Source organism: Lepidochelys kempii, chromosome 1, assembly GCF_965140265.1.
Source record: "Lepidochelys kempii isolate rLepKem1 chromosome 1, rLepKem1.hap2, whole genome shotgun sequence".
In the NCBI taxonomy this organism is placed as follows: Eukaryota; Metazoa; Chordata; order Testudines; family Cheloniidae; genus Lepidochelys; species Lepidochelys kempii.
In genome coordinates this window covers 133,513,003-133,532,577 of record NC_133256.1, presented here as the reverse complement: position 1 = coordinate 133,532,577, position 19,575 = coordinate 133,513,003, and the positions used below count along the sequence as shown (strand labels likewise).

At 40.9% G+C, this 19,575-nt stretch overlaps 1 protein-coding gene across 3 annotated transcripts in view; it reads right to left on the bottom strand.

Moving 5' to 3' along the window:
• The window catches only part of FRMPD4 (FERM and PDZ domain containing 4), a 447,791-nt gene that overhangs the window by 346,232 nt on the left and 81,984 nt on the right, over positions 1–19,575 (bottom strand). The window lies entirely within an intron of this gene.

The window sequence follows — 19,575 nt, the reverse complement described above, 5'->3', positions numbered from 1 at the left end:
TCACCATCACTCTTGTTTCAGGGAAGTGTTCTTTATAGTGTGTTAATCTTTACATTCTTTGGCATCACTGTTCTCATACAAAAACAATGAGGAGTATTTGTGGCACCTTAGAGATTAATTTATTTGGGCATAAGCTTTCGTGGGCTAAAACCCACTTCATCATATGCATGGAGTGGAAAATACAGGAGATATATACACACACACGCACATATACACACACACACAAAGTACATGAAAAGATGGGAGTTGCCTTAGCATTTACTTTAAATTTGTTAAAGTAAACAAATTAGTTAAATTTGTTGGTCTCTAAGGTGCCACAAGGACTCCTCATTGTTTTTGCTGATACAGACGAACACGGCTACCCCTCTGAAACTTGTTCTCATACATTATATCTGACTTTGTCACGTACATTTCAGTGCCTCAGATTTTGATGAATGCTCAGTTATGGTTTTAAGTACAGTCTCATTAGTTGGGCTGAAAACAATGTCAAACAGGGATGTGTGTGCTTATAACACTGTTTAATTCCTTCTAAATAAATGCATTTCACTATCATTAGTAACATGGCTCCACAGTAGCCACACCCACTACATGGCTACCAAACTTAGTTTATAGCCATACAATTGCTAGTGTTAGTTCCATCAAGCAGTTTTAGTCATTCCTGATCGCACTAAATAAAAGAAGCCATAGTTTATGAGCAAAAGCAGACAAGTCCTTTAGAAGGGCTTCCTTTACCACCTTAAAATTAATTTTAATCAAATGCCCAAAACCTTTAGAAGTTTTAGCAGTTTCTAATTGGCTGCCTTTTGGTGCTGTATTTTCTTGAAACATCTTTTGGGTAACATGTAAATCTTGGTTTCCCAGATTCCTATTAGAGGAACACAGGGGAAATAGGAGGCTGATGGACAGTACTGTATATAGCTGACCCTTCCTTTTGGTTAAAGTGAGAGATAACACACTATTGGACTTTAACAGTGAGCACTGATCTCAAGTGATGTATTAATTTAATACTAGTAAAATGAATGAAAATACAACATATTGGGTTGATACAACAAATACAACAAATTTGGCCTCAGGAAAATACAACAAATTTGGCCTCAGGTCTGTTACCAATTTATTATAGGAAGACGTTGTAGCATTACCTATTATTAAGTTTGCCTGACACTTCCCATTATAAGACCTGTTTTCAGTTGCTTATATGTTTGCCAAATTTCAGCCATTTAGGCTGAAATTTTCTATGCCACATAATAGAATGCAAGCATCTGCCCCAGGCTGATTTTATGGCAAATTTTAGCCAAACTCGTTCAGCAATTTCTGAGATCAAGACTAAGGAAAAGTAAGTTGTTCCCATATTGAACTCTGGATACATTTTCTTTCAAAACTTTTAGTGCCCCCCTTCTTTGCAGCAGGAACTTGCAATTTGACAAGAGGAGGTCTTTGTGTCAGGGATGTGTTTTTTCGTTATCCCTATGAAAATCCACCCAAAATTGGCTGAGTTATAAGTCTTTGAAAGCACCGTTAGCACATGCTCAGTAAAGACGTTAGATTTTAACAGCTAAATTCTCGAAGACTCCATCTAAACTCAGCATGCTCCAATCCAAAGCTGAGCAGGACTTTCCCTGCCAGGGTGGGGGAGAGAGATCAGATGAGGAAGAGACTGGATTCCATGAGACTGGAAAAAGAAGCCTAAGGATTGGAAACTGGAGCTGTTCTGGGGATGAATCAGGGCAGGTAGTGAAGACAACTTGTAACAAGTTGTCACTTCCTGGCATTCCTCTTACACATTTTACAACTCCTGCAACAAATGAAGCAGAAGTCCTACATATAAGTGACAAGTTGTCTTCACTATCCACTCTGATTCATAATTAAAACTGCATCAACGTTTGCATTATAATCCACTGTTTTCCACTGTGCTTTAAAAATAGTTTTAGCATGCAAAGCTGCAGTCTCAGAGTGGGTTCAGTGTACATTAAAACTTACAGTAAGGGGAAAACCCTCATTGCTTTCAGAATCTTTTTTAGTCATCTACTAAAAGATTACAAGAATTAACATCACTGATCAGTCTGCAGATGACTACGTCATTCTTGCACACACAGAGGCCGACCTGCAAAGCACCCTAAATCTTTTTGCAGATGCCTACCACAGCCTGGGTCTCTCTCGCTCAACGATTGGGAAAACCAACGTACTCCACCAGCCCTTACCTGCACAAACTCCTCTTCGAACTCCACAAATCACCAGCAGTGGAGGACCACTGGAAAACGTGGACCATTTTCTATACCTTGGCAGCCACCTCTCCCAAACGACCAGCATTGACACAGAAATTGAATACAGGATCCACTGCGCCAGCAGATCCTTTGGAAGACTAATCAAACTAGTCATCAATGATAGGGATCTGCAAACAGGCACAAAGATCTTGGTTTATAAGACAGTTGTCATCCCCACCCTTCTCTGTGGGTGTGAGACCTGGGTAACCTACAGATGACATCTCAAGCAGCCAGAGTGGTTCCAGCCGCGTTACCTCAGGAAGATTCTCAGGATCAGTTGGCAAGACCGATGCGCTAACATCAGCATTCTCTCTGCAACCAGCATCAGCAGTACAGAAGTGCAGGCCATGAAACAGTAACTCCTCTGTGCTGGCCACTGTACACCTGACACTCACCTCCCGAAGCAAGTACTCTTCTCGGTTAATTCAGGGAAGAAGGGCACGTGGAGAGCAGCAGAAGTGTTTCAAAGACATACTGAAAGTACACCTTAAAAAGACAGGCATCAACCCAACGAACTGGGAGGACTTGGCGCAGAACAGAACAATGGCACCACACCATGCACTAAGTCACAGCTCACTCTGAGGAGAGCAGACGTGCTCATGAGACAGAGAAGCGACAAAGGAGGAAATAAACGGCACAACAGTCCAGCCAACAACTATTTCTCCTCTAAAATTACATCTGTCACTTCTGTGGGAAAAACTGCAGGGCACGAATTGGGCTCCTCCGCCACTTAAAAACCCACCAATGAACCCCATTGGCAGACATCCTCGCATTGAGAGATAGCCAAAGATGACTTTTTTAATCTATATGCATTTCCAACGTGCCAACCACTGTAGAGTGTAGGCATTGGTACCAAGGTACTTCTGCAAAGATGACCTGAGGAACTGTTTATGTTTGATTATATAGACTTGACTTAGTCATTTTGAGGAGTTTTCCATTTATTTCACAGGTAAGTTTGCTCAGATTCAAAAATTATTAGCTTCTGTGCTGACAGATTCTTGACAGTAAGGGAAAAATCCATCTTTTCTACCAAGCTTTCAACCAGTTTTGCCCACCAAGGCTCTAGAAGTTCTAGGGTTGTTAGATTATATGCCCTGATTTAGATCCATGCCTATCTTGGCTGGTCTAGGAAGTGAGACATTAGGTCTGTGAGTGGTGGAGATTGGCAGTTCCTCCCTTTAGAAGAACAAGATGCCAGAAAGCTAATGTTTAAGAGGGAATGTTTTTCTATTATGGATCCTCTTAGCAGATAGTTAACACATTGTTAACAAGGGAGAACAAGAGAAAGTTAAGAACAAACTTTCAGCACTCATACTAATTTTCCTGGTCTTTCCAGATTAAGTGAGAACTCTATTTTAATTTTGTTTTATATAACTAGGTAAATGAGTCCCTTGTGGTGCTGCTTTATAGTTTGGGTAAATCAAAGGGCATCCAAAGCACTAAATCAATTTCACTTCTCTTTTAGATTTGCAGAGGTTAGGTACAGCGGGCACCCAACAATGAATAAGCAGGAGACCCAGATAAGGGTTCCTTTGCCATGTATCCATTTTCTAAGTACAAGGAATCAGGTCTCCTCACTTTTCAGAATGCAACATCTTCAATTATTTCTATCACAGGTGAAAAATCCCATGGCTAGCTAGCCTGTCCACTTCACCCTTCCTCTTAGCCCTCACCTGGAACTGCAAAAAGACAAAGATCATGGTGATTAATGTCATCCAAGGGCTATATTCAAGACTACGACATCATAATCATTACATTTGGATTAATGAAGTGAATAACTCCTTTTAAAATGGCAGAAATTCACTATGCTAATATAGTGAAGTGTATTACAGCTAGTTGAATTACCTATGTTGTCAATCACCCCACTAGGCTCTCCAGAACAATCTTCAAATTAAATTGTAATGTTAAAATAACCACCAGTGTTGTTCTCCCACTCTGATGCTCTCCTTGTGCATAATAAGGGACAGACTCTTGCAAAAATGAATCAGCAGGAATACATTTTGTACATGGTTTTAATTAAATGTTTTTATTGCTAACTTTCTGCTTTTGGCTTCAGATATATAAGATACAACACAGGGGAGGGGGAAAGGTAAACAAAGCTAGACACCTCTTGGATGTGCTACTACCACAAGGTGCTCTCAGACTAGAACGGCGAGCATGATTTAAAACAGACAGACAACTTGACATTTACTTTCTTGGTTATATCATGTCATTCTCAGAAATCCTTGATTGTTTATGAAGGACTTCATATGAAAGTAGGTATTCCCTTCAGTAGCCTTATAGGTCACAGTTGAATGCTACATTGCAAAACTACAAATACTACATCAATTAAATGCACCAAAAAAAAAGCAGCAATATTCAATGGCTTTATCCTCAAAAGCAAGAAAATGAATGAGAACATTAACTCTAACCCTTGTAGTTATGCATACCGAGAGATAGAGCTGGGTGACATTCTTTGGAAAAATTGTTTATTTGCCAAAAAAAAAATGCAATTTTGGGTTAACTGAAACTACTTGTGAATTTTGTGTCAATTTTGGTGAATATATTCAGTTGAACTAAAAAAAAAAAATCAAATTTGAAACATACTCTTTTTACATTTCCAAAATAGTTTCTTTTGATTTTTCAGGATAGATTTACTAAATATTAGAGGAGGAAGCACAACCTCCTTTAAAATTTTTAGCCCAATGGTTAAGGGCACCTCACCTGGGATGCAGGTGATCCAGTTTTCAATTCCCCTATACTACGGCAGCCATCTTCTGATCCCCCACCATTGGCCACCAGAGGCTCAAATGTGGCCCACCTCTGCTTTCCCTTCTCAGGGCCCCTTAAGAACTCCTCACAGTCTCTCTTGTGGTCCTCCTCACTCCCTGAGGTTGGTTAAACAATAGGAAAAGGTCAAGACAATCCTCAAGGTCCTCAAAATAAAGTCCATCACCACCACCCAAAAGTTCATACACAGCTCTGGCTCTTTGGCCACACACAGAGCTCCTCTTCTATCCTCAGCTAGCCACCATTCCTAGCCCTTCTTAGCAGGAGCTCCGCTTTCTGGCTCTGGCTTCATTCTCTTGTCAGCATCTTCCCTCTTCTGTGGAAGAAGGCAGCTCTCCTTCAGAGAGCTCATCTCAATTAGTTGGGAAAGAGGGTGTGACATTTCACTTCATATTCTTTATGAAAATATGCTTATGATATGGATATGACATAACTGAGATATACTTTATGAAAGATGGCTCATGTGAGATATAATTGGAAAGGTTGTGATTTACTGAATGTGATTCTCCAATTTGTATGCCTGTATCATTTCTGTATCTAAAGTTAGAAATATTGACTATGTATCTGTATTTCAAATGTGTTACTTTGGGTTTCACCCCCAACTAGCCCTTGGGGTACAACAATAGAAAAGCCAGACAGGGCTAGTGGCCCATTAGCAAAGACAATGAACTGTGAAAGGACTTAGTCTTCCTGTGGATGCTCCAGACAGCCTAGAAGTAATGGCTGCCACAGCCCTGAAGACATGGGTCTGAGTCACTTGATACAGAACCCACCCCTTGAAATGTCAGTGTTCTTCCACTGGGAGACAAAGGTTCCTGCCATACACAAGAGCTATATAATGTAGGGGAGTAACATCATCATGGTGCTCTCCTCTGCCTCCCCACCCTAAGATCACTGAAAAACACCTGGAAGCAAGAACTGAACTTCTGGAGAGACTGGTTGAGCCCAAGCGGGAAGGGTGTCTAGCTTGTGAGTAAGAATACCTGAGGTCTCAAAGAGGGAGAACAGTGCAGCTGCCCTTCTGCCTGCAACAATATCTAGGGTGAGAAATACCATTTGTAACCAATTTCTTTAGGGAAACAAGCTTAATTTACGTGTTCTGTTTTATTTGCTTAGTAATCTGCTTTGTTCTGTTTGCTATCTCTTTAGCCACTTAAAATTCACCTTTTGTAGTTAATAAACTTATTTCTTGTTTATAATATAACCCCATTTGTGTAATTCGTAATTGAAGAGGAGGGTAAGAGGCTGTGCATACCTTCCTTCCTCCACACTGAGAGAGGGGGTGGATTTCATAACGTACCTTTGGATCTGCACCCCAAGGGGCGTAGATACCTAAGCGCTGGGGCAAGTCCCTTAAGCGGAGTCTTCCCAGAGCTGATCTCAGTTTCTGTGTCATTCTCCAGTTGGGTGTGGCCCTGCCCATGTGTGTGCTGAAGGAGCTTAATAGCCTGGCTCAGCAAGACAGGTAAGAAGGGTGCCCAGGCTGGCAGAACAGGCACGCTCAGTGATACCTCAGCATATCAGGTAGCATCCTAAGGGGGTGGGGGTGGGGGGAAACCATTACAGTGGGGAACTCTGCTCCATATTGCAGTACAAGGCTACTTAAGAGGACAGTTGCATGTGTAACACCGACAGACCCTGGTCGTCAGCGGGCAGGATTGAACCTGGGAACTCTGGAGCTTAGTGCATGAGCCTTTACTGCATGAGCTAAAAGCCATATGGCCATTAGCTAAGGCTGAAAAGCAGACTCATTAAAATCTCTCTAAGTCAGTGGTCCCCAACCGGTCAATAGCAATCAAGTGGTTGATCCCAGAGGATCTCCCCGTTGATCGCGAGCTCCAGTGGCACAACGGGGCTACCACTAAGACAGGCTCCGTACCTGCCACAGCCCCACGCCACTCCCGGAAGTGGCCAGCATGGCCCCGGGGTGGGAGGCAGAGGTCCCCCTCCGCACACTGCTCCTGCCTGCAAGTACCGCCCCCGCAGCTCCCGTTGGCCGGGAACAGGGAGCTGTGGCCAATGGGAGCTGCGGGGGTGGTGCTTGCAGAGAGGGGCAGCGCACGGAGCTACAAGGCCCCCACCCTCCCCCCAGGGGCTGCGGGGGCACGTTGGCCCCTTCTGGGAGCAGTGTGGGGCCAGGGCAGGCAGGGAGCCTGCATTAGCCTCTCTGTGCTGCCGACCGGGAGCTGCCCGCGGTAAGTGCCACCTGGCAGGAGGCTGCACCCCAACCCTGAGCCTCCTCCTGGAGCCAGCACCCCAAACCTCCTCCTGAACCTGAACATTCTGCCCCAGCCCTGAGCCCCCCCAGCCAGCACTCTGTACCCCCTCCTGTACCCCAACACTCTGCCCCAGCCCTGCAGCCCGAGTCAGCTAGGGCAGACCAGCCACAAGTGTCTAGTTGCTGTTTAGACACACCCTAAAGACCTATGACATGCAAGGGTTTCAGATTCTCACTTTAAAAAAAAAGTTATTTAAGAGCAAAAATACAGCAAACGTAACATTTTTCATTTTTAGCATTCTAATCATTTAGAAGTGGCTAAACAAAATATTGCCAGACTTGGCAGAAAATAAATTACATCTCACATCAAGACCAAAACATGAGAAATTTCATTTAGAAAGGACCTTTTGTACCAGTGTTATGATAATGCAAAAAAACCCAAAACATTTCTATAGAAAACAACTTTAAATTTCTAACTATAGAATTGCTAGTAAGTTGCTCTAGTAGGAGGATAAGGTATGAGTCAGCTAGAGTTACAGCTACTATTAAAAATACACAGCATTAGTATATTGAAAAGAAGGAACATCTACTAAACATAATGGACTGGTATTGTCACCACAATCTCAGAATTTCCTGTCTTAACTGCCCTCCTTCATCTTTGTGTGATTTCACTGCAACAGCAGCTGCAATCAGCATGATTTAGTATTAAGTGCAACTTGTTTTCTTCAAGGGCTTCAGCAATTCCTTTGCACAATGAACTTGAAAAAGCATCCCTAGTTCATGTGACATTATTGTGAGTACCAGTGGCAACAATCAAAAGTGCTATCAAGAATTGAGAGAGTTTAAACCATCCCATTTCCCCTCCACACTCTACCCCAGACACATGGTTAACTTCTAATAGAATCTCAACTACAGCTGCGCAAATTTTTTTGACCAAAACTTTTTTCCACCGACAAATGCAGATTCAGGTCAACTGAAGCATTTTATGAATTCGTACTGATTTCAGCAAATTGTTTAGGTTGAAATGAAAAAAATTTAGAAATATCAAATCAAACATTTGGCTTTTTTTATACTAGGTGATTCAGCTACCATTCACATAACAGAACAACGATGGGGAAGTGGGGATATAGTGCCTCTTATACCCAATAACCCGGTGATTAAGGGTATTCACCTGTGATATGGGAGACCCAGGTTCAAACTCCCCTCCTAGGTCCACTAGGCTATAGAGTGGTATTCGCTTGCTCTCTGGCCCAATGACTATTCAAATATTTTATACAAAGTGGAACAGCTTCAATAGGGCAGGCAGAGAGATTCACCCTAGAAATAATCCCAAGCCTGATGATTAGGGTACTCACCTGGGGGGAGGGGGGAAAAGGAGATCAAGGGTCAAGTCCCTACTCCAAAGGGGAGATTTGAACCTGAGGCTCACACACTGGGGGCTTTTATGTATATGGGGGTACCCCCACTGCCTCCATTTTTGTGAATCTAGTATTTAATTTCCTTTTTTTTTAAATCATGCCAAAATCAAAAACAAACATTTTAAGTTGAGTGAAACTTTTTGTTCAAACCAAACCAAAATTTTCTCTGACTTTTTCAATTCACCCAAAATTCTGAAAAATTTTGGTTTCAGTTCAGGTCAAACTGATTTTTTTTTCCCTCCCCAATTTTTCAGAACTGTCAGTGAACTCAAAAATCAGTTATTTCCTTGGGTCTGATCGTGAGGACCCCTGCAGAGCAGAACCAATGGTTAGTGTGTAGTTGGCATCTCAATTTATACTTTTGTAGAAATGTAAAATAAAGCACTAAACCCCACTAATTATATGGGCTAATAATGGAGCCATGAAATACTTTGCAAATCATGTACACAAATAACTAAAACAACCACAAATTTTAAATTAAGAATGATCTGCCAATTTTTTTGTTCATACAGAATGTTTATTTTCCACTCTTAACTGGGTTAAGTTTATCTAGTCTTTCTGCTTTATGCTATCTGTTCCCAGGAGGACTGCTGAAACAAAATATTATCTTTGCTGTATCAAACACTGTTTATCACAGCAAAGTGACATTGCAGCAGAATGTCGCTTCATGTCTAATAAATCTGAGGTCGCTTCATGTCTAATAAATCTAAGGTCCCAGGAATAAACAGAATATCATGAAATATAATCATTTCAATTCCGTCAGACCTGATCTTGGCTAAATAATAAAAAGAACTTCAAGAATCCTCGGGCACAGGGTTCCCTAATTTTTTGCTGGCACAATCCTATTTTAGTGAAGGATTTACTGCTGGGATAGAATGGAAAGCAAAATGGCTTCCTCCACACAGCATGGCCTCATGCGCACCATACATATGAGGTCACAGTGTGTGTGGAGGATGCCATTTTGCAGAGCAAAAGGGATTGCCAGCTCCTGATTTGGGGTCGTGACCCACAATTTGGGAACCACTGCTTTAGCAATTACCTTGTCATAGCAAACAAGATACCAGTCAATCAGGAGGAAGGCTCACAAATGATAAACACAGCAGCCCCAAGACTGATTCAGATAATAAAACAGCATTTCCAAAAATAAAAGTCCTATAGGCATGTTTATTGAAACTCAAACTGACAAAGTTACCCTGGCAAAATGTAGCATGTGCCATAAGAACGGGCATTCTGGGTCAGAACAAAGGTCCATCTAACCCAGTATCCAGTCTTCCAACAGTGTCCAATACCAGGTGCTTCAGAAGAAATGAACAGAACAGGTAATCATCAAGTGATCCATCTCCTGTCACCCATTCCCAGCTTCTGGCAAACAAAGGCTAGGGACACCATCCCTACCCAACCCAGCTAATAGCCTTTGATTGACCTATCCTCCATGAACTTACCAAGTTCTTTTTTGAACCCTGTTATAGTCTTGGCCTTCACAACATCCTCTGGCAAGGAGTTTGACAGGTTGACAGGTGCAGTATGTGAAGAAATACTTCCTTTTGTTTGTTTAAACCTGCTGCCTATTAATTTCATTTGGTGACCCCTAGTTCTTGTGTTACGAGAAGAAGTAACAACACTTTATTTACTTTTTCCACACCACTCATGATTTTATGGAAGTCTATCACATCCCCCCTTAGTCATCTCTTTTCAAAGGTGAAAAGTCCCAGTCTTATTAATCTCTCCTCATATGAAAGCTGTTCCATACCCCTAATCATTTTTGTTGCCCTTTTCTGAACCTTTTCCAATTCCAATATATCTTTTTTGAGATGGGGAGACCACATCTGCACGCAGTCTTCAAGTTATGGGCATACCATGGATTTATATAGAGGCAATATGATCTTTTATGTCTTATTATCTATCCCTTTTCTCAATGATCCCAACTTTCGGTTCGCTTTTTTTGACTGCCGCTGCACACTGAGTGGATGTTTTCAAAGAACTATCCACAATGACTTCAAGATCTCTTTCTTGCACGCTAACAGCTAATTTAGACCCCATCATTTTATATGTATAGCTCGGATTATGTTTTTCAATGTGCATTACTTTGCATTTATCAACATTAAATTTCATCTGCCATTTTTGTTGCCCAGTCACCTATTGCCAGTTGCCTATAACGCCAAATAGCAGTGGGGCTAGCCACAAAAACAAATTTTCAAAAGTATGTATGAAAATTTCCTTTTGTTCTTGTCAAAATGTCAAATTTTGACTGAGACAACAAAGTTCAAATTTCAGTACATTTAATCACCAAAATTTCAAATTCTTGAAGGTTTGACTAAAAAACAAGACACTTCTTTGAGAAAGTTTTGTTTCTTTTTCAACCATCTCTAATGTCCAATTTTGGAACCTTGTAATTTTTCTTGTTCTGCAGAAAGTGTGAGGTTTTTTTGTCAATTCTATTCAATGGATTTCATACAGTATAGCAGAAAATGTCCTGCACAGAGATGGAATTTTAAGTTTCCAGAATGTAGAAATACTCATGAGCAAGTTATCATCTAATCACCTAATACTATTGATAACTGCTACTTCTAATGTTACTAGTTTCAAGGACTTCAATAATTTTATATTTCCCAGGGTTTCATTTTTAATTTGTTCAGTGTAGACAAGAATCGCAAATGCCAAAATATGAGAACACACAAATGTGAATAAATCAATTTTGGGTCAACGTTTGGCTTGAATCATGTTTGGATGTATTCAGGGGAGCAAATGACTCATCCAATATTTAGCCTAAATGACGAAAAACTCACCATGGTAAAAACAAAGAGAAAGAACAGCTTTATCATCTCGAAGGAGAGGTGTTAAAAAAACACACACACACACACACAGGAAAATATATACAAGGAGAAAGAAATAGAGGCTTGTTGTCCCCTCAGCCCTGTCTAGTGACTAACTGAAGGAGTTAAAATGACAGTTTAATCAATCAAGAGAAAAAGAAAAGTGTCTATTAAGCAAGTAAGCCTTAGTTAAAAAGCCAACTGGAGTTATCTAAAGAAACAAGCTGTCAGCAATCACATAGTATAATAAAAATGATACGCAAAAATGTTGACGACAGCAACAGTTGAAACACTATTTAATCAAATGGTTGCATATTAAGGCAACTTTTAAAAAAAGTCAGCTAAAAAATATGCACAGAAACTAAGGGCGATACATTTTTGTTACTGAAGGCATCAGACCAGCTGTGATTCCGTACGTGATCCTTTCAGATGCATGTTTAAATGAATATTTATATTTTTTTTCCTACAGGAATTGTATTTAGCAAAAAACAGCAGATGTTGCTGCCTTTACAGATGCAGGTTCTTTTGCAAATTAGAATTCAGCATTAAATATGACCTGCTTCACTCTGCTACTTGTCAGTTACACGGGACATCCAGAGCTTGTGAGAAGAGCTGCGTGTTTGTGTCTTTTCAGTCTCTACAGATTAAATAGACGGCCAGATTTTCAGAAATCAGAGGCCCAAGTCTGCACACACAAAGTAGCATGTACCAAAGGGCAAATGTCTATGCACTTGAGATAACTCAGACCAGGTCTACACTAGTGCTTATGTCAGCAAAACTTCCTTCACACCTCTGAGCGACATAAGTTTTGTTGGCATAAGTGCTCATATGCACAGTGCTATGTCAGTGGGAGACGTTCTCACTATCACCATGCATTGAGCTGGTTTTATTACGTCGATGGGAGAGCTCTCGCCTGTTGGCATAACGCGGCTACACAAGCAATCCTCCAGTGGCACAGCTGTATCGGTGAAACCTTGCCGCTGTAAGCTTGTAAGAGTAGAAATGGCCTAAGTGCGTATATAAATCAGTTAAACACACACAAAAAAGACTATTTGTTTGGCTAATGGTGATAGGTGTCCTATTTAGAAAGATAATTTAGGGGCGCAACCCTCTGAGTGTTAAGTGCCCTGAGGTCCCATTTACTTTTATGCTGATCAAGGGCTCTCAACATCCAGCAGGAAACACTTTGCACCTGGCAAGATATGACCCATTCATGTGCACATTTACAGATTTTTCACATGTAACTATGGCAACTGTGCACAGATCTGGGAACTCTTATCTGAGATCCTTCAAAACAAAACAAAAACAAAAAACAAAAAAACCAACACCTTTAGTACTTGTGGCACCTTAGAGACTAACAAATTTATTAGAGCATAAGCTTTTGTGAAGGTGCCACAAGTCCTCCTTTTCTTTTTGCGGATATAGACTAACACGGCTGCTACTCTGAAACCTTTAGGACTGTTGTCCTTTACCAAGAAATAACAGATTTTGGAGCTTTGCAGTGAGTAAGGTTTCCCAGTAGGAGAGAAACTAGTGACAGCATTGTCTCTTCTAGCTCAATTTGTTTATTCAGAAGATGAACACAAGCCCTATTTACCTCCAACACAGGCCCTACACAGTCATACGCAGGCAATCCCACTTGCAGAAACTTTAGGAAAGTTGCCACCAAGAAACAGTTCCAAACTCTCTCACCTTTGGTCTTTGCCTGTTTCAGGTCTTTATCTGTTCCTCTCTGCTGATTGTACCTTATTCTTTCCACTCAGTAAACCCATTAGGCCAAGTCCTTGTCACCAGCATGGAGTTTGTGTTGCCAAAATTAAGGCTTTTCCTTCAGAAGGTTTGGCCATTAATCCTTCTTTGGTGAAGCTGCTCTGTGACACAACCGAACCCCAAAGAGGCCTGACTACAACAACAGCCTCTGAAGCTGAATCCTCTGCTAGTCCCCATGCAATCCAAAGAGTATATAATTCACACAATCCCCTTAACAACCTTACACCATGGTTGCGGTAGCCAAACCTCATGGGCTCCCTTAGGCCAAGCTCTCTTCTTGGTTAGTCCTTACTTCAATAAATCATTAGAGACGTAAGGTAGGTGAGGTGATAGCTCTTATTGGACCCACTTCTGTTGGTGAGAGAGACAAGCTTTAGAGCTTACACAGAGCTCTTCTTCAGATACCTCAAAAGCTTGTCTCTCTCACCAACAGAAATTGGTCCAATAAGAGATGTGACCTCACCCGCCTTCTCTCTAATACTCTCAGACCAACACAGCTACAACACCGCATACTTCAATAAATCATAACATGCAGTCTATTAATGTCTTTGCCAGAACAGTAGTACTGGATGTATTTCATCTACACAAACACAAAATACTAGGGCTACCGATTCATCGCAGTTAACTCACGCGATTAACTCAAAAAAATTAATCGCATTAATCGCACCATTAAACAACAGAATACCAATTGAAATTTATTAAATATTTTTGGATGTTTTCTACATTTTCAAATATACTGATTTCAATTACTACACAGAATACAAAGTGTACAGTGCTTACTTTATATTATTTTTATTACAAATATTTGCACTGTAAAAATGAAACAAAAGAAAGTATTTTTCAATTCACCTCATACAAGTACTGTAGTGCAATCTCTTGATAATGAAAGTGCAACTTAGAAATGTAGGGTTTTTTATTACATAACTTCACTCAAAAAAAAAAACAATGTAAAACGTTAGCGCCTACAAGTCCACTCAGTCCTATTTCTTGTTCAGCCAAACGCTAAGAGAAACAAGTGTGTTTACATTTATAGAGGATAATGCTGCCCACTTCTTAATTACAATGTCACTTGAAAGTGAGAACAGGCATTCACATTGCATTGTTGTAGCTGGTGTTGCAAGATATTTATATGCTAGATGTGCTAAAGATACATACGTCCCTTCATGCTCTGTCCATCGTTCCAAAGGGAGTGTAGAATAGAGTTTTGTATCCCACTCTGTCAGGGGAAGGTCAGGGAGTTTACACAAACTGTGTATATGTTTTATTATATGGGTTTCAAGAGCAGATCTAGTTATATTTTTGGCAACAATTCAAACACTGAAAAATTCTGGACAAACATGAAAATATTTTGATTTCAAAATGCTGCTGTGATGCTTCATAGGAGTTGTAGTTCAGAAGCCTCATGCTTCTATTCTCCTCTGTCGGGCAGTCTCCCTCTCCCACGATGCTCTAGAGTTTCTCCTCCTGGAAACAGGAGTCAATACATCTTTGGAGTCCTTGACCACGGAGCATCATGTGATGCAGGAGTAGTGCTGCTGGGGAACTCAGCCCATAAAGGGAAATAGGGACCATGAGGTAAACAAACTATAATTCCCAAGAGGCACTACAGCACATCAAAATATGTCTGTTCTTGGTGGAAATATTTTGGTTTTAAAGCATTCTGTTTTTCAATGAAAATCAAAATTTTCTAAAGAAAAGATGCAGTTTTTGTAAATTTTATTCTGATGACAGAAATTTTTGACAGAAAATTAGGTTAATTGAAAATTTTAGTCCAGGCCTATTTAAAACCAAGAACAAATCTTAGCCGCATTTTTCTGAAACTGCTGAAAAGCAGTTTGTCCTGGTCTATGCTTGCATTTAAATCCCATGCAGCTGAACCCATGCTGAACCCATTCTTAGCAAATGGTAGTTTTTCTAATGTAGACCCTGGCTCAGAGTTTATTCATCTAACACATTTATTACCTCATAAATAGGAAGCACTCTCAAATTATTAATTATTATTATTATAGAGTGAGAATCATGAAAAAGTGAGAGCACTCCACAAATCATAATAATAGTAATCTTACAGTAAAATGTTAACTAAATGTCCAATTCAGCAATCTGTCGCTTTGGGATATAGATAGATAGATATAGATATATAAAATGTAGTACAGTCAATATTAATGTATTGTCTTACATGTTTTGTAATGTCCATGAGGGACCTATTACAACAGACACAAGCTAAAAGCTAAAGTTTGGTAGTAAAAGAAAAAAATTAAAATATCCAAAGTGAATGTAAATCTGCTTTTGATATTCAAACAGGGGCATCTCCAGCAAAGGAAAAAAATCGATAAAAACGACAGGAAGACTGAATTAAGGCATAGCTCCTCATCATTTCAAAAAAAGAAAAGGAGGACTTGTGGCACCTTAGAGACTAACCAATTTATTTGAGCATAAGCTTTTGTGAGCTACAGCTCCCTTCATCGGATGCATACTGTGGAAAGTGTAGAAGATCTTTTTATACACACAAAGCATGAAAAAATACCTCTCCCCACCCCACTCTGCTGTTGATAATAGCTTATCTAAAGTGACCACTCTCCTTACAATGTGTATGATAATCAAGGTGGGCCATTTCCAGCACAAATCCAGGGTTTAACAAGAACGTCTGGGGGGGGAGGGGTAGGAAAAAACAAGGGGAAATAGGTTACCTTGCATAATGACTTAGCCACTCCCAGTGTCTATTCAAGCCTAAGTTAATTGTATCCAATTTGCAAATGAATTCCAATTCAGCAGTTTCTCGTTGGAGTCTGGATTTGAAGTTTTTTTGTTGTAATATCACAACTTTCATGTCTGTAATCGCGTGACCAGAGAGAATGAAGTGTTCTCCGACTGGTTTATGAATGTTATAATTCTTGACATCTGATTTGTGTCCATTTATTCTTTTACGTAGAGACTGTCCAGTTTGACCAATGTACATGGCAGAGGGGCATTGCTGGCACATATCACATTGGTGGATGTGCAGGTGAACGAGTCTCTGATAGTGTGGCTGATGTGATTAGGCCCTGTGATGGTGTCCCCTGAATAGATATGTGGGCACAGTTGGCAACGGGCTTTGTTGCAAGGATAGATTCCTGGGTTTGTGGTTCTGTTGTGTGGTATGTGGTTGCTGGTGAGTATTTGCTTCAGGTTGAGGGGCTGTCTGTAGGCAAGGTCTGGCCTGTCTCCCAAGATTTGTGGGAGTGTTGGGTCATCCTTCAGGATAGGTAGTAGATCCTTAATAATGCGTTGGAGGGGTTTTAGTTGGGGGCTGAAGGTGACGGCTAGTGGCGTTCCGTTATTTTCTTTGTTAGGCCTGTCCTGTAGTAGGTGACTTCTGGGTACTCTTCTGGCTCTATCAATCTGTTTCTTCACTTCCACAGGTGGGTACTGTAGTTGTAAGAATGCTCGATAGAGATCTTGTAGGTGTTTGTCTCTGTATGAGGGGTTGGAGCAAATGCGGTTGTATCGCAGAGCTTGGCTGTAGATGATGGATCGTGTGGTATGGTCAGGGTGAAAGCTGGAGTCATGTAGGTAGGAATAGCGGTCAGTAGGTTTCCGGGATAGGGTGGTGTTTATGTGACCATCATTTATTAGCACTGTAGTGTCCAGGAGGTGGATCTCTTGTGTGGACTGGTCCAGGCTGAGGTTGATGGTGGGATGGAAATTGTTGAAATCATGGTGGAATTCCTCAAGGGCTTCTTTTCCATGGGTCCAGATGATGAAGATGTCATCAATATCACGCAAGTAGAGTAGGGGCGTTAGGGGATGAGAGCTGAGGAAGCGTTGTTCTAAGTCAGCCATAAAAATGTTGGCATACTGTGAGGCCATGCGGGTACCCATAGCAGTGCCGCTGATCTGAAGGCATACATTGTCCCAAAATGTAAAATAGTTATGGGTAAGGACAAAGTCACAAAGTTCAGCCACCAGGTTAGCCGTGACATTATCGGGGATAGTGTTCTTGACTGCTTGTAGTCCATCTTTGTGTGGAATGTTGGTGTAGAGGGCTTCTACATCCGTAGTGGCCAGGATGGTGTTATCAGGAAGATCACCGATGGATTGTAGTTTCCTCAGGAAGTCAGTGGTGTCTCGAAGGTAGCTGGGAGTGCTGGTAGCATAGGGCCTGAGGAGGGAGTCTACAAAGCCAGACAATTCTGCTGTCAGGGTGCCAATGCCTGAGATGATGGGGCGCCCAGGATTTCCAGGTTTATGGATCTTGGGTAGTAGACAGAATATCCCAGGTCGGGGTTCCAGGGCTGTGTCTGTGCGGATTTGATCTTGTGCTTTTTCAGGGAGTTTCTTGAGCAAATGCTGTAGTTTCTTTTGGTAACTCTCAGTGGGATCAGAGGGTAATGGCTTGTAGAAAGTGGTGTTGGAGAGCTGCCGAGAAGCCTCTTGTTCATATTCCAACCTATTCATGATGACAACAGCACCTCCTTTGTCAGCCTTTTTGATTATGATGTCAGAGTTGTTTCTGAGGCTGCGGATGGCATTGTGTTCTGCACGGCTGAAGTTATGGGGCAAGTGTTGCTGCTTTTTCACAATTTCAGCCCGTGCACGTCGGCGGAAGCACTCTATGTAGAAGTCCAGTCTGCTGTTTCGACCTTCAGGAGGGTCTTTCGACCTAGAATCCTTCCTTTTGTAATGTTGGTAGGAAGGTCTCTGTGGATTAGTATGTTGTTCAGAGGTATGTTGGAAATATTCCTTGAGTCGGAGACGTCGAAAATAGGATTCTAGGTCACCACAGAACTGTATCATGTTCGTGGGGATGGAGGGACAGAAGGAGAAGCCCCGAGACAGGACAGCTGCTTCTGCTGGGCTGAGAGAATTATAACATTCATAAACCAGTTGGAGAACACTTCAATCTCTCTGGTCACGCGATTACAGACATGAAAGTTGCGATATTACAACAAAAAAACTTCAAATCCAGACTCCAGCGAGAAACTGTTGAATTGGAATTCATTTGCAAATTGGATACAATTAACTTAGGCTTGAATAGAGACTGGGAATGGCTAAGTCATTATGCGAGGTAACCTATTTCCCCTTGTTTTTTCCTATCCCCCCCCACAAACGTTCTTGTTAAACCCTGGATTTGTGCTGGAAATGGCCCACCTTGATTATCATACACATTGTAAGGAGAGTGGTCACTTTAAATAAGCTATTACCAGCAGGAGAATGGGGTGGGAGGAAGTATTTTTTCATGCTTTGTGTGTATAAAAAGATCTTCTACACTTTCCACAGTATGCATCCGATGAAGTAAGCTGTAGCTCACGAAAGCTAATGCTCAAATAAATTGGTTAGTCTCTAAGTGCCACAAGTACTCCTTTTCTTTTTGCGAATACAGACTAACACGGCTGTTACTCTGAAACCCATCATTTCAAAGAGCATCAAAATTTAAATATTTATTCTCTGCAGTGTCTGACAGGTTCTGGTTTCAAACACTTCACCTTTTTCAGGCAGAACCCATTTTACCAATAAAAAGCTACGCAGTGCAGAGCTGACTTCCTCTTGAAGTAATTACACTTCTGCTGTGAAGTAACAGTTTGTTTTAGGGCCAGATTCTGATCTGTAAATCCAGAAAAAAATTGACTAGAATCTGATCCTAAGTGTCCCATTGTTTCAGGTTATTTTGGTGCCCAATTGAAGATAAAGGAGCATTTTTAAACTGATCATAAGGAAGGATCACAACAAAAGTTGCAATAGTTCGGAATGAGGCGATGGGCTACATTTAACTCCACATTTCAGACTTCAGCAGACTCATATTCACTTCCAAACAAGCTTGTTCTCCTTGTCTTTTTATTATTACATAAAATAGTATTGGGAAAGTCAGTTGTGCATACACTTATTATTGTAACAGAAAAAGAAACAATGTACGTAAAATGAAGTCTTCGGATCCTGTTTTTCCCTAAAACTATGAACTTAACGACAACTGAAGTTCGAGTTTGAATTATGTCCAAAACATTGAATCAAAAAGCACCCTCCTGTGAATAGTGAAGTATAAATAACACATTGGAGATGAGCTAAAGCCCTGTACAATCACTTTAAAGAGTCACAGTGGAGTCTGCCTAGCTAAAACAACACACAAGTTATACTTTGGAATTTATCCTAATGTCTAAGTCTTACATAGGGGAAAAACTAAAATGATCTCAAAATTTATGACTCAACTGATGTGTAGTTTATATTGCAAAGAGTCTTCTGACATATTTAATATTAAATATAAAACTGTTATTTGATATGTAGCCTCTTTCTTCTCTCCCCATCCCTCCAATTTCTCCCGGTTCTCAACTTGCATATTCCCTTATGGTGCCTAC